Source organism: Lutjanus erythropterus, chromosome 5, assembly GCF_056507025.1.
Source record: "Lutjanus erythropterus isolate fLutEry1 chromosome 5, fLutEry1.hap2, whole genome shotgun sequence".
NCBI classification, from domain to species: domain Eukaryota; kingdom Metazoa; phylum Chordata; class Actinopteri; order Lutjaniformes; family Lutjanidae; genus Lutjanus; species Lutjanus erythropterus.
Window position 1 is genome coordinate 34563680 of NC_139321.1, and position 13201 is coordinate 34576880.

General features: G+C 40.1%; 1 protein-coding gene across 5 annotated transcripts in view; it reads right to left on the reverse strand.

Moving 5' to 3' along the window:
• The window catches only part of LOC146327214 (teneurin-3), a 234377-nt gene extending 224043 nt beyond the window's left edge, over nucleotides 1–10334 (reverse strand). For all 5 annotated transcript variants that reach the window (XM_084719713.1, XM_084719712.1, XM_084719711.1 and 2 more), the window contains exon 1: nucleotides 9793–10334. The gene's annotated coding sequence lies outside the window, so the exon portion shown is untranslated. The remainder of the gene's footprint in view (nucleotides 1–9792) is intronic.
• Nucleotides 10335–13201: the final 2867 nt, after the last annotated feature.

A 13201-nucleotide genomic window follows, 5' to 3' on the forward strand; every position in this document is an offset into this window, starting at 1 on the left:
GCAAATCTCTGATACAGCCACTTCAGATTATTCCACGCACATGGGGCTCGACGCTTCATCCCTCATAGTTTCAGCACATTTAAAAGACAAACAAAGCCACTGTGTCTACCAAAAAACAAATCTTTTATAGAAAAGCAGAGCTGAACTCACTGTTTTGTTTTGCTGTTTTTTTTTTCCTCCCCCCACTTTTCTTTCACTCACTGGTAAATCAGAGCGGTCAGCGTCTAATCCTAACCATTTGATTGTTTGCCTTTTTTGTCTGTGTGAATTAAATAATAAAAAAGGCATCTGCCAGCGCCTGGATACAACATAATAAGCTGAGCAGGGATGTTTACAAATCCCCCAAATAACCCTTCACCAGTGACAGTATGAGTTATATATTCATTGAATCTTTAGTGGCGAAAAAACCGCAAGCACAGCCAAATTCATTTTTTAAAATGTAATTGCTAGGTGTGGACAATCGGCATATAAAAAAGCAGGTTTTATAATGTTTCTTCTGCAGTATCTTCCTCTATCTCACATGGTAATAGCAGGTTATTTGGTGCATTCATACATACAGGCTCCGGCGTTTATCCGTATCCAAGGCTACTAGTATTGAACCCAGCTCTTATCAAAATAGGCGCTCCCTTCCAGATCACACACCCAATTACACTAGACGGTCTTAATTCAATGGGCCACAGTTTGCTATTTTCTCAAATTGGTATTACGGCAGTGTTATTTCACACGGGGGATTCTCAGGAAGTAATGATGTTCATGTACATTTGCTTAATTGAGAATCTTGCAAGACGGTGTCAACAATTGTCATCTAATGCTCACTCATAATGAATTGACTCCACGGTGTGCAAAAATAAAATCAACTCCGCAGACCTGTGGCAATTTACACACATATCCACCATCGACCCATTGTTATGGAAATAAATTAAATTGCGGCGATAGCGTGGCTGCATTGTAATGAAGCAGAGAAATCACGCCACGGAGAGTGATTGAAAGGATGAAATTCACATCATATCTGCCCACAACATATCTAGTAAACAAAAAGATCCTGAGAAAACAGAGAATTATTAGGTATTTATTTAGCAACAGCGGTGCCTTTTTAATTACAAATTCTCAATCAAATATCAGTCTTGCTTGACGGCCTAATCTGGACATCTGGAGACGTTATTGTAGCACTTGTGCGGCCCGTCAACAGAGCACTCAGAGAGCAGCTAAAAAATCATTACTCAAACTATATTTGAGATGCTGGGAGCATACAACCCCAGCTACCAGATAAATATTCCAACGCAGAGAAAGATATTCTAAAGTGCTGACATTGGGTGTCATTCAAATGCATCTCACACGACTGTACAACAAACTCTCCCTCCCTATTTTAGCATGTGCACAGGGAGATGGAGGATACACAGCAATCATATAATAGTGGCAGACAACTGAAGAGTGTGAGGGGAAGCTTCAATACTGCAATGGGAATGCAACACTCGAGTGCTGCTGTGACTGCTGGAAAACATCAAATCTGACCAAACAGAGACTTTGACCTGCCGCAATCAAAATACTCCACTCAAATAGTAAGAAATTAGAAGAAATACAAATTGCATGCACATAATGAACACAATTTTGCATTTTACAGAGAATAATATATTGAGTGTGTTTTCTCTTTAGGCATATGGCGCCACATAAAAACACTATACATAAAGAAACTGGAGGGTTTTATTCTCTAGTTGTCAGCGTTTTAAGGAGTATGTAGGTCATGATGGCACACTATCAGAATACTGAGAGACTGGGAGCCTTATTAAAGAAACATCAATCTGAAAATTCACCAACATCGCGCTGGTTTCTCTACTTCCAGGGGTGAAACTTGGAGAGTCTGCCCTGTAGCGATTGGCTGAGGCCAGCTCCTGAATGCACACAGCTCTCCACTGGAAGTCAAAGATTGCTGACCTGTATACCATTACACCGACTCCGAGGCGCCAGTTTTACACTCTTCAATGCTCTGATATTCAATATTTTCTTCTTTTTCACCCTGCTGACAATAAAAAGACAGAGGAAGTGTTGATGCCTGGCTTCCCCGCGTGAACCGGCGGCTCCGCCTCGTCCCCATCACCGCTCCCCGACACCCGCCAAACCCGTGGCTTTCACCATCGCAGAGGTCGCGTCAACAGAATTATTGAGGCCGTCAAGCAGCTCCATCGACGCCCAACTTCCCACTGGGCTGTCCAGGGGCCACAAAAGACTGGACCTGAGGCCCTTGGCAGGCTGAGAAACCTCCTCCAGGGCTAATGCCGCTTTGTGCAATTATAGCAAGACAGCAAAGGAAATCTGTGCCAAGAATTCTGGCAAGTTAAAGGGACACTTCACCCCAAAATCAAAAATACATAAGATTACATATTTCCCCCCTGGCCTGTAGTTTACTTTATCCATTTAGATTTATTTTTTTTTTTGGTGTGAGCGGCAGAGTTTTGGAAATACCAGATAAAAAGAGGTCTGTCTTTTCTCCAATATAATGAGATGAAATGGTACTCGGCTTGTAGAGCTCAAAGCTCCAAATAATGCATTTGAAAAAATCTAAACTAGTTTCTCTTTCCAGAAATCATGACTCAGTTACTTAAGATAATTCACAGACCTTGTTTTGAGCAGTTTCATGTGGGAACTACTTTCTTTCTACTGCAGAAAGGAAGTACTTCCTGGGTTACGATTTTCTGATTTTTGAAGTCTTGAATTTTTAAAATAGATTTTTGGTTTTTAAGCACCGTAAGCCGAATGCCGCCATCTCTATGGCCGATAGCTCCAAAACTTTGCCACTCACATCACACAAGCTCTAGATGGATAAACAGCTCTGTGGACCAGAGGAAAACCATGTATTTCTGATTTTTGGGTGAACTGTTCTTTTAATGCACCATGAAGGGCAAAATAAACATCTACATTAATTCAATGCAAGTGAAATAATATGCAACCATGACTTACAAGGCTAATATGTTCGTGTTTGATAGTTAGAGACAGGAGGGGTTTTTTTTCTTTGTAATGTCCTTTAAATATGTAACGTTTCCTGACTTTGAATATAATGTCTGTATTTCACAAGCTGAACCTTGGAACCGCGCAGATATTCACCTAGGGCAATTTTCACAAGCAGAGAGCACAATGCATTTCTATTTTGTTCGCCCTATGACAGAACTAAGCACATTTCTGTTTGGCTCTCCCCGCCAGGCTCAGCCTCGGCGCACACAGGGAGAGTTGTACTGTTACAAAGTCAGGCCCACTCCTCAATCTTGCCACTTGGTCTTGACCCAGAAAGTCCACCAGAGCATGCTGAGCCATAAATGTTAATCTGTAGGTTACAACAGTGTGAAGCGGTGCTGCTCCCAGAGCTGGACCAGCAGGACAGCGTCCTGTGGCTAATCGCAGGTGGCTTTCATCTCAGCCTGCTTTGGCCAGAGAGCAGCAGTGAAGGTTTGAAACAAAACCAACAGATGTCATGCTCTGAATCTTAGCCTTTTTCTCAATTTAAGTAACCAGTGCACAGCTAAAGAAAGGCTTACACCTCATCAGAAACCATTACCGGCTTGGCCGTTTTGGCCGTGAACACCCACGCTCGGTGCATCGCCACCGACGCATTCGCGCGTTCCTGTATTTAGAGGAATCAATCTGCGTTATGCACAACGCACCAGGTCATGCAGGGAGGCTACAACAGCCACGAGGCGTCTGCAGTAGTTGCACCCTTGAGAAATCTTCACTCTGCTTTCCAATCAAAATGCAATGGCAGATATCACATTATACGGAGCAGACATGTCAGACGGGAAATACTGTGTAAAACCATCTTTGGGTTAAAGGAGAAATGACTATGATATGTCGTCAGCAATCAAAGAAACTTGTTAAACACTTACTTCTCTGACAACTCTACAGCCGTGGTGTCCTCCTTTGAAATGTAATAACTGTTGAATATTATAATATGATATATAATACTGCTTTAATGCCTATTTCTCATTGGTTAAAGTTCAAAATAAGGCTGAACATTCACCAAATGAGTAAGTAGCCATTTATGAATCGTAAGAAATCATTAATAACCCTTTAGAAGCTGCAGATGTTTATAAGAATTAAATTGAGAAATATGTTAATGGAGTCTGTAGCCGCTGAACTCCAAGTCTAGAGTGTGCATTTTCAGAGCAGTTGGCTTTTGTTTTCAGGACAAAGGCCTTAGCTTTACATTGACAGACAACTGACAGTTATATACAGCGGATCAACCCACAGTGGCGAACTCGTCATTGCTTGTTAGTGTCAATTCACTATGGTCACTCATCTGGTGCTCCTGCAGCGTTCCTGCAGCCTGCCTGAGCTTCCTCGAGTCTGGCGAGGAGCGGACAGGGGGGAAGCAACTCGCTTCAACCACAGATAGAATATAATAGGATTTCAACCTATTTAATATTCACTCAAAGGCTCCAACTCGCCATTTGGACCGCCGAACTCATTTTTTGCATGCACAGTTGCTACATATTGCTCCTTTAATATAAAATTCCATTTATATTCTTAGCTGTTACCCACAATTGTCGAGGCAGCTGTAATTTAATTTAATAAAAGATGTTTATGAATTAAGGAAAACAATCTCGCTACATCGTGACTTCAGAGACTGACTAAAGCATATACAGTCCTAACCGCTAGCATCCATACTGTGTTTTTCTTTTTTTTCTCTCATGCAGCATACAATGTAGTTAAGGACCACAGTGGTAATGCATCAAGTGCTGTCACTAAATATCCCTACTCTAAGCACATTTCAAGAGCATGCAATCCCCTCCCCCCAAATCCTGGGGTGACTTTCAGCAATAATTTGGCAACTTGCAGGAAAAACATTTTTTTTTTTTTTGTTAAGATAAACTTCGCCTCAAGTGTCAGATCGCTGCGCCAAACCCAAATAATCCTCTGACTTTAAGGTCATTACAGGCAAACACGGAAGACTGTCCGCTAATGGACGCTTGGCCATCCTGAGGCCTGGTTTCTTTACATTTCAAGATCCTCCACGCATCTTGGCACGCTTTACTTTCACACCAACTATTTATCATGATGTCTGGCTATCCTCACGGGAGGCAAAAGGGAAAATGTAGTGGGAGAGAAAACAGGTGAAAGAGAGTGCAGCAGCAGACAATAGGCAGGCAGGCTGTGTGTTAATAGTAACAGATTAGAGGGCAGCAATTATGTAAAGTAAATATGACATGGAACCGATCCGTTGAGCCCAGGGAACTGTGGGTAGTTTGTCAGGCTGCATTAACCTTCACGTGTTTGCTCTGACGTGTTGAAACAGGCGACTCGGCTGTGCTGTTTGCCATATCAAATGTTATAATTCATAAGGTCATCTTCTGAGCCACCGTCGGCATCAACAAGTAATCAGAGACGTTATAGCCACGTCTGTGCATCGACTCTCCCTCCAAATCGCTCACATCTTGGAGGAGTCTTTTTTTTTTTTTTTTACAGAGGGAGAAAAGTCATCTTGATTGCCCCTTAATAATCTATAAAACTGTTTAGGGCCAGCATTCAAGCCGGCATTATCCCTAAAGGAGGCAGCTCTCATCACACAGAATATTAAATTCTCCACAGGAATAATGAAAGGGGAAATTACTTAAGGACAGAGACATGCAGTGGTGGATGTTGTGTACATAGTTCATCTAATATTTCTGAATTAATTAGATGATTTTAAGCTCAGATCGTAGTAAAAAAAAAAAAAAAAAATCACCCAGAGAATTTCCTGCTGTCGGCCGCATCAGAAATTGTAGTCACCTGCTTTGATTGGTGGGATTAAAGGGCAATGAAGTTTGAAGCTGAGGCATTAGACTGGAGCCTCAATGAGGGGTCACAGCAGCAGGCTTGAATGTCTCTGTGCGAGACGTGCAATCGTCTGCTACATTATGGCACAGTGTGGACCAGACGGTGGCAGGGGTGCACAATATGGTAAAAATCTGTCCATAGTGCCATTATATGACAGGTACTGTGATATGACTCACAATTATGATCAGTTTTTGCATCAGAATTTTCATTTTTACAGAAAAAAAAAATTAAATCATGATGATGGGACATTTGTTGAGGTCTGAATTAAGCAAACATGTTTTCCTACATTTGGAGTAGAGCCCGACTGATATACTGACCTGACATCACAGATTCACTGTTAGTGCTGTATATGTTTACCGATATTAAAACTTTTTTTTTTTTCAGAACATATAACAGGGCTATTGTGATATAAGTGTGTCTTTTCCTGGTTTTAAAGGCAGCATTACAGTAAAGTGATGTAATTTAATGAACTTAGCAGACCGTCCCAGCTGTTCTATTATTTGCCTTTACCCGCTTTGTCATTATATTCACATTACTGATGATTATATATGAAAAATCTCATTGTGTTAATATTATGTGAACGCACCAATAGTCATCTCTACTTGCTGCAATTGTTGATTAAAAAAACTGTGATATTGGATTTTGTCTATGTCACCCACCCCTACTGTTGGGTAGTTAAATCTACATCAATGCATCATATTCTATAAAGATCATCATATCTTTGCACCATTTGAGAATTTACGGCGTGATATTTTATAGAAAATGTTTATATCGAGGTATGTATTGTATATTGCGGCACAACCTAAAAATATCGAGATATTACTTTTATCGCACAGCCCTCACATATAATGGAGAAAAGGATGCGTGGTGTGATTTAGATTTAGCACAACAGGGAACATTTGAGGACAAGAGGGGCTCCCTGGCAGGTGTAAATACTGAGAAGCTGCTTCTTGTTACACAGAGACATTAAAAGATTGAAATTTTCAGCAAGTGACACTGAAGGGTACTGATTATTTAGCTTTTTATTTTATCTTTATTTATGATTTATTTTTTGTGTTCATTTCTGCAATTGGTTGACAATGTATGTTTAAATATTTAACACGTTAAATAAAATATAATATTCTATAATAAAGTCATTTGTTTATGAAAACAGCCTTCTGAGTAAATCTGCATTTAATACAGAGGACTCCAAAAAGCTGAGATACTCCTACCGAAGATGGAACAAAGCAGAAACATTTTTCCCTCCATGTTTAATATATCAAGTTTTTGAGGTGGATGATTGTATGAATATATTTTCTGCAAAATTATTTTTGTTGGTTGATGTTTGGATCCTCCCCAAAACTGAAAATAATGAAAATTTAGGCTTCTTCAAAAAGGGTCAGCGTCTGCCTTATCACACGCATCTCTGGAAACAACTGTCAGAATGGCATCAAATTTGGACTGGATGTTCACAGACAGTTACTGCATACAATAAAGCAAAACTGTCATCAATACTTTTGTCTATATTTGAAATTTATACACTTGAACACATATGAATTATGGGCAGAATTTGAATCAGTAGTTAAAAATCCAAAATGTCAGTTGATATTAAAGTAAGGAGACTAGTCATCAAAAAATGTCACTTATATGGACCAAAGACTGTTATATTTTCATAAAAGAGGGTTTTTTGACTATTTACTTCACCTTCTGATGTCAATAGTCATAACTGGAATAGTCTCACTGAAGCAAAATCAGTGCACAGTCCACATAGTAAAGGTCTGTTTCTATTCCTCCTCAAAAATTCACTATATCAGCTGGTAATCTGTCATTTTTTAACCTCTAAAAACAGTATCGGTCTCAAAAATCCCATATCGGTCGGGCTCTAACCTAGAGAAGATCGTTTGTAAGGCAGGGCAGCTCTTCAGCACCACAGCACTTCAGTATTATGCCGTTTTGTCACACATTTTTCTTTTTTGCAGCATCTGCGATTTGGATATTGCACTTGGCCATATTGCAATTTCAATAACAGTTCGATTAATTGTGCAGCCCTGGAGCAGCGCGTTAGTGCCTTTTCACTGTAGAGCCGTGCAAAGTGTGCTGATAGCTTAATGTTCACGAGGGCACAGTTCTCACTCCAGGTGTGTCTCTGGAAAGTGTAAACACAAAACGCTTCATTACAGTAGATCCATAGATTGTGATGTCTGATTCAGGAGAGTCACTTTGAATTACTATCAAAGCCTTGAGGGAAAAAAAAAAAGATAATGCAAGCTGTACTCGTGTTCTGCTGCTCGACTACAAAACCACATGTTCAATATTACCCAATAAGTGTCACTGTAATGCCTTTACAGGCTGGCACAAGGAAGACAGACTGTTTCTCTGGTAGTTTGCAACGTTTTTTTTTTTTTTTTTTGCTCTGCAACAAGCCCTTGAGCTGGCACAAGTCACCGCTAAGGCCTGAAGTGTTGAAGATCAGTTTGACTTTACTATTCCAGTCCTTGCCAGAGGAGGAATATGAAACAGAAAATGGCCTCAACTGCTGCAGTTCCTCAACAGCACTCTGGACAATAGGCATAAATCAATTTAGCCGGACAGATACACTTATCCTTCTGGGCTATCATGTGAACTCAGATGCGCGTGTTTGCAGATTGCTTGATCCATGCCACAGTGAAATCAGATCAACATTTCTCTCTGAGCTCTGAAAACAAGTCACCGTGTTACTATACAGCTGAAGCACAATAAAAGGGAGAGAAATGTCTAAACTGTGCTGTTTAATTGACAGCACTCTCTAAAAGCTCGTTAAAGGTAGAATGAGCAGGATCTGTCTGAGCTCATGAGTTCATAAATGCACCAGAAACATAGTTGATTATTCAGCCTCATTCCCAGGACGTCAAATGGCCATGTTTTGGGTTGTTAAATCATCCTGAGCCGAGGGCAAGCTCTCCTCAGATGCAGAGACCGCCACACACTTGTAGTGGGTCATAAGTGATGATTTAAAGAGATTATGTTAAATTTCCTTTAGGATTAATTAAGTTCTATCTTGAGTCTATGCAGCGCTTTTTAAATTCCACTACTACTAAAACACAAATTACTAATTACTAAACATTGCATATCCGTCTACTGGTTGTCAGGCTTTTCTCTCTCCTAATGCAGAACCCAAAAGTTGCAGGGGCATCTCTTCCGCAGGGGCATCTCTGAATCCCTGTGCCAAACACAACCTTCCTGGAGGCCTGTTTCAAACTCAAAAGATCCAGTGAAATCTCTCCACCTGAGGCCGAAAAAAAAAAACCCTAAATTTGCCAGAGTTCAGCAAGAGTGTGAGCAAGCTCATCGACGCTTGAATTATTAGTGAATTGAGCGGGTTATCTCTGCAGGTGATTTACACCCCAGTGAGGCTTTCAGGCTTTTTATAAAGCATTTTATGTGCAGATAAATTCACTCATTATTGGAGCAAAGCCGTCCCACCGTGGCAGCTCCTGGTCAGACGTCTTGAGGACACTGAGGTGAGAGGTGATGGAGACTGGGAGGCAGATTATGTTCTTATTGTCACCACTGAAGGGAAAAGAAATCACTTGAGTGTAACCTGCAGGAAGCAGCCAGGCAACCTATTAATTTTCTCCCCATTTGCTGTTAAAAACCTACATATTAGCTGGCTTTTTCAGATTGCATCTTTTTGAAAACTTCAGGTTATGATGTAATTTCCAGAATTAGACGTGCTCAAAAACATCCTGCTCAACACTTTTACTCATTAAAGCAACATTTCTGCTTAAGATCCACAGGGTATGGATCAAAGTATCATCTAATTCAAGATAGTGATGGGGAAAAGAGGGTTGGGGAGCCGGTTTGCAGCTCCACATCTTGTCAGGAGGGACTCGGGATGTTGCAACAGAGCGCACAGACCAAATTAGACACCATTATTGAACAAGGACCACCGATTCTGCCATTTGTTTCAATCATGCGGGTTATTTCCAGATAGAGCCGAGTCAGAGGATCAGACACTAACAGCACACTGACCTGCATGGAGCTTCAGCAGCCTGTCCGAGCCGGAGGAACAGAAACTTCCAGCCGTGCGCTTTAGTCCAAACTTGCAGGCAGCAGCGTGCCGAGCGCGTCGCGGTGCCCGGATCCCTCACAATAGACGCGTGTTGAAATTCTTCTCCTCTTGTCAGATTTCCACACAAACCTCTCGGCTTGACCGTCGATGCGGGATGCACGGCGCGCACGTCTCGGATGTTTGTGCTGCGTTTGTCGGCGTGTCCGGAGCGGAGAGAGAGCTTCTAGCTGGCAGCTCCGTGTGAAACAAACGTGTCTTCTGCTCTGAAACCTTCTCTCCCAGCCAGCCAGTCCTCCTCCCCGCGGCTCAGCACAGCCAACACTTCCAACAATGCAGTTGTCCCCTTTCAGGAGGCAACACAGTTATGTTTCCTGTCGCCCAGCAGCAGCGCAGGATGTTTTTCTGTTAAGGAAAACTCACTCGGTGAGGATGCAGAGGCTCACCAGCCGCTCAGCTGCTCTTTTGTCCGATATGCACTTGTCAGCTGATAAACTGCGCATCCCGTCGCCTTGCTCAGCGTCGCATCTGCTCTGCCTATCAGCACCGGTGTGTGGTGGAGGCCGTAGATAAAAAGGAGGGTCAACTGTGACCTCCAGCCGGTGAGCAACATGCAGCTGCACGAAATGAGTTCCATTGTAAAAAAAAAAAAAAATACCTTGACCTTAAAGCACCCTGGATTAACTTAACAACACTAGTTTGATTCAACATAAGAATCAGACAGGAATTTAGAGGAATCCGCTACTAGTTTTTATTCGTTCAACTTAATCAAACGTCAGATTTCTAGTTTTTATTCTCAAAACACTTTCCTCCTCCATCTTACACATATGATAGGTTAGCCTTAAAGGCTTTCTGCCAGAAAGCATTTTGGGAAGAAAGCTTTCTGCTTCACATTGTTTAAACTATACACGGTTTTTAAAATTTCCTGAAACGTAAAAACTTTTGACCAACAATATGTTCAATATGTTCAAGGTGATCCGATTTTTTTAAAGGTCAAAAAATAAAAGTGTTTACTGTCATATGCACAAATAAAACAAATTTCCCTGTACAATGACATTATTCTTTGCATTCCACTCTGAAAGCTGTTAAAGAATTAATCATACAGGAATTTAGTGGAACCAACTAATCTTTCCTTATTAACTCAGTTTTTATTTATTCAACTTAATTAAACTTCAAATTTCTAGTATTTATTTTCAAAATACTTAGACAGTTATAAAAATTAGTTCTTCTAAGTCTCTTGACTCCATCTTAAATGAAGTGCCTAAGACATATGCTAGGTTTGCCTTCACGGCTTTCTGCATCTGACTTAAAGCAACTGTGCTCATGTAACTTGTAAACTTGATTTGAAAAACTTAATTTCTTTGTGCGTGACCGATTTAATTATTCTTTTTAAAATCTGGACCAACACTTCTCTTTTTTCATTGTAGACTTCCCAGCATGCATTGTTTGAGAGTTACAACTCTCCCGATGCCCTTATTTTCTTTACAGTTTTAAGAAAACTTAATGACTTGCTGTGTGTTTAATACACTTTAAGATAAGTCATGGTTGTTTGTTTTCACAATAATGAAAAGAAAACCATGATGAAGGTTTAGTGTTGAATTCGGTTCCTACCCCCTTAAACTTAAAATTTACTAAATTCACTTGGAGCACTTTCACATATTGTCCTTGAGCCAGTGCTGGAACAAAGTAGCTCCAAATGGAGCAGCTGTAAGTTCTTTGTGTGAAATGAAAAAACTGACCTTTTAAACTGAGAAAATGCAAACGAAAAGTAAATTTCTTTTGTAATGTTTGCCAGTGTGACTGAACAGTTGTTGGTTCATATGGTGTTGTTGGTTAATATCTCAAGCTAAGTGAACATGTTTTCTCAAGTACAACTGAATTAATATTAAGTTTATTTGACTAGAAAAGTTTATTTCTTTTGAGTCATTACAAAATTGCTTCAAAATTCAGTGAAGGTGACATTTTAAGGCAGCCCAGACACTAATTTGTAAAGATAAAACATATCAGTAGTCAATTGTAGGTTAGAAAATGCCTTCATAAATTAAAAATTAAACAGTAGAGGTGGATTTACTCTGAACTTCAGCCTACCCTCTTGTTTTCTCTCCGTCTGCCTGCCTCTTCTTCTCTTTTGTATCGTGAAGCTGTTCATTAAGCTTACCTATAGTCTTGCACGCTGCCATATAATTGGGCAACTCTCAAAGCTCAGATTTCTCACCTTCAGCCTGACAAAAGGAAGGGAAAAGGGAAAGGCAGGCTGATGGAAATAAATGTGTTATTTCTCACAGAAAACTAGCAGCTAAGGGTTATTCAAGCTGTTAATTAAACTGTTAAATAAACAAGAAGGCCTAAAGGACTTGGTGTTCAGACGAAAATGTTGCTGTCAAATAATACCCTGATTCATATTGTTTCGCTCCAGCCACCATCTGTGGTGAAAATGACCAGTTGCAGCTGCAGAGATGTGCAATAAATTTGCACAATTTGAGTTCAATCATCCAAACCATCGAGACATGGTTTTTAAATATATATGTGCAGGTATTATTCAACTGGGGACTCTGGGGACATGTCCCCACTACTTTTTGAAATAGACAATTTTGTCCTCATCACTTTTTTTAAAGCATAGTTTGATGAAACTGTTTATAGCTTAAAGTATGTTTAAAGCGTAGATGCCACGAGGCAGCTTATCTAAAGGTAATGTTGATTTATTATCTAACAGCTAACGTTGTTGATTTCATTCTTTCAGTTGCTTCTATTTTGTCATATTTTATGGCAGTGATGTTGTATATTGTTATCACTGGGCTGACTGACGTGGTGATGCTTTCTACAGAAGGTGTGATATTGGCATTGATTGATTGATTGACATGGTGTTGCAGTTGAGGGTGTGATGGCTGATTCTTACTTGTGCTGTTGATGTTATTTTGTGTTTTAGGCAGAGTATTTTCATATTATCAACTCTGTAGTAACATAGGCTTTTCTATTTTGATCAGAGCCCGACCGATATATCTGTTGAATGATATTATCGGCCTGATATTGGTCTATAACAGCTATGTGTGATGATATTGGTATTGGTATATATGTTGTCAATATGCACCTATATGATTTTTTTTTAACAGAACATAAGATGTTAGCTTTATAGGCAGCATTTTAGGTATATTTGATCATCTTTCTTAACTCAGGTTTAAAATATACTGTCTATACTGTATATATGTATATTTTATCCTAATTGGTGTGTTTTTTTTAATTATTATTTATAATTATTTAAAATACCAGTGAAAGTTTCCTATTTCAGTGCCCTGATATCATTTTAAACTGTAAAATATCCTGCCTCTATTACAGTGGTTTTCACAAATAGGTGTCCCAGAGCCACCAGGGGGT